The following is a 2981-nucleotide window of genomic DNA, read 5'->3' as shown; positions in this document are numbered from 1 at the left end:
GGTAAATCAAGTTTCACGGCTACTGGGTTGATAATTGCCTTAATGGTATGGGGTCCTAAGAATCTGGGATGAAAGGTCCGGGTTCCCTTGATGGGTACGAATTTAGCGGCTAACCAAACTTTGTCTCCTACTTGATAATCAGGGGCCTTTTTCCGGTGTTGGTCAGCAAATCTCTTTTGTTTTTCTTTGGCATGAATAAGATGTTCTTTTGCCCTTTTGAAAGCCTGAGTAATGGTTGTGTGTAGTCTTTACCGCTGGCATTTTCAAGCTGGGTCGAAAGTCTAGTTCAGAGGTACATGGATGGCTGCCATACAGGGTATAGAAGGGCATTTGTCCCGTGCTTGAATGCAAAGAATTGTTATATGCATATTAGGTTATCCATAGTAGGTCTTTCCAATTCCTTTGTTCGTGGTGCAGCATGCACCGTAAATATTGCTCGTGTGTCTGATTGGTTCTCTCGGTTTGGCCATCCGTTTTGGGATGGTGACTGGTAGATAGCCGAACGTAGATCTGCGCCATTGCACAACTTTTTTTCCAGAAGTTAGAAACAAACTGGCTGCCTCGATCAGAGACCAGAACCGAAGGGAAGCCATGTAGCTTAACCACGCCCTCCAGGAACACTTTTGCTAAAGTGGCTGCGTCTGGGAGGCCTTTGAGAGGAATAAAATGGCCCATCTTCGAGAATAAGTCCACAACTACAAGGATGGTGTTGAACCCTTGGCTTGGAGGTAGACCAGTGATGAAGTCAAGGGAAAGAGTGTACCATGGAACTGGAGGAATGTCCAATAGTTGTACCTTTTTGAAATTCTCTAAATAGCAAGCTTTTCAGTAAGCCGTATTTGTTTAGTCACAATTGTGGTATTAATTCATCAATTTATTTTCAATTGGAAGTAATTCACTTTGGGTGTAGCCAACAATATAATTGTAAGAACAATCGGTCTCTCACATACTCAAACTCTTGTGTTGTGTTTAGGCCCATATAACATCAGGTGCAGCCAACCCTGGATTCGGGGAGTCACCTCCAAATTTATGACCGCTGGTTGAACGAGCGTTTGGACATTCTCGAGAAGAACGTTGGCGTCCACACACTTCGCTATCTGCAGGAACCTCTACGGAGAAGCTATTGTTTAATATAAGTGAACACAGCGTACAATTTAAGGAAGAGACGCACAGCCTTCCATTGCATGAATGAAGGTTAGTTAATATTCTTTAGTTTTATCTTAAGTATGTGACTCTCGTGCCCTGTCCGTGGGCCGCTGTAGTGGAGGATCGACATATTGACCTTGTGATATTTATGTGTACATTTGTATATCTGTAGCATTGATTCTGTCTATGGCCTGGCTCTTATCTGCCTCTCGGAGACACCAATACAAGAGGGTAGCACTACTTTCTGCCAGACACCTCAGGTCCATCCTGGAACTTTTCCCGGGTTGGTAGCAGGCTCTTGTATATTATTACCTATTGTTCCGCTATAGATATTTTTATTATGGATGTTATATGTTTTTTGTCCAAGTACAAGGGCTTCACACATTGATATGTATTATCTGTGATTTTCTTTCTTTCTTGATGTTAGAATATATTTTTGTTACTCCTGATGAAGACGTCACTACACTAAAGTATATACGTCGAAACCGGTCGAGTTTGGACTAAGATGAGGTCGTGGTCAGAAAACTCTGGGACCCATCTTAATTGCCTAGGCCACTGATGTCATCTGCTGTGGCCCGTCAAATTGATTTCATGTTCTTTCAGATTATAAATCTTTCAGATAAATTAATTATGATGAATTTTCTTATAGATTTTATGTCGTATATTGATTGGTGTTTAGTATGAATGGTTTGTCTAAATGGATGGATGAGGTTGTATGCTTGGATGATTGAATAAGATGATTTTTATTATATAGATGTGTCTTTTTTAATAAAAGTTGTTTCCTGCTATGTAAATTGTTATTACAAGTGCAGATTTAATCATGATTTGTTTGATATATTAAATTAGTATCAGGTTTAATAAAATCCTTGATACCTTTATTTTTGAATTGTTTCCTTTGGATGTCTTTCCGCTATCTAAATCTTAATTAATACTCCAATCCAAAGCGTGGGGTTTCCTGTGTCTTTCAGAGAATACAATAGTTGTAGGAGACCAGATGGTTTTTGTTTCTGTTATTTATTTTGTGCGCAGACACCGCAGGACTGAATTTACTGAATGATGTCCTTACGCCAGGTAGGCCACCAAAAGTTCTCTTTCACCTTAGCTAGGGTTTTGGTGATCCCAGGATGCCCTTCGATCAGTGAATCGTGATAGTTTGAAATAATATGCTGTTGTAATTCCTTCTTGGGTACATATAGGCAATCCCTAAAAAAGGATAGATGGTCCTTGATGGTATATTGTTCTCCTTGAGTTTGCCATGCGAGGAAGGCATCAGGATTCATTGTCCGTTGGATTTCTTTTCGTAGTTCTGCTTGTGTTAAGGCTGTCGTGATACCCAAGAGTTTGTCTTCAGGTATAATAGGCACTGGGTCTGGAGTTGTATATACCATTTCATCTATGCCCATGCGAGATATGGCATCCGCCTTTCCGTTTCTGACTCCTGGTCGAAATGTGATTACATAATCATATCGGCGAAGAAAAGGGCCCACCGTAATTGGCGCGAGGACTGGGCCTTGGCTGTTTTGAGATATTGCAGTTTTCGGTGGTCTGTGATGACTGTAATGGTGTGTCTGGCCCCCAGAAGGTAGTGCCTCCAGGCTTTAAAGGCAGATTTGATAGCCAGGAGTTCCTTGTCCGTGATGGCATAATTCATCTCTGGAGGTGAGAACTTTTTCGACCAGAAAGCAACAGGATGTAGCTGGCCAGTTTCCGGGTCTCTCTGTGTAAGGGCAGCCCCCATTGCGAGACTGGACACATCAGTTTCAATGACATAAGGGAGGTCTGGACGATGATGTTGCAGGATTGGAGTGGAGGTAAACCTTTGTTTAAGTTCCTTA

At 41.6% G+C, this 2981-nt stretch overlaps 1 long non-coding RNA gene across 1 annotated transcript; it reads left to right on the top strand.

Moving 5' to 3' along the window:
- Positions 1 to 933: 933 nt before the first annotated feature.
- On the top strand, positions 934 to 2024 carry LOC138565869 (uncharacterized). The gene is made up of 2 exons (XR_011301671.1): positions 934 to 1194; positions 1574 to 2024. It is a non-coding gene; the product is annotated as an uncharacterized lncRNA (long non-coding RNA).
- The last annotated feature ends 957 nt before the right edge of the window (positions 2025 to 2981 follow it).

This window comes from Ambystoma mexicanum, chromosome 2p, assembly GCF_040938575.1.
Source record: "Ambystoma mexicanum isolate Mex_15411 chromosome 2p, UKY_AmexF1_1, whole genome shotgun sequence".
NCBI classification, from domain to species: Eukaryota; Metazoa; Chordata; class Amphibia; order Caudata; family Ambystomatidae; genus Ambystoma; species Ambystoma mexicanum.
Note: the sequence above shows the minus strand (reverse complement) of the source record. Positions and strands in the feature narration are given on the sequence as shown.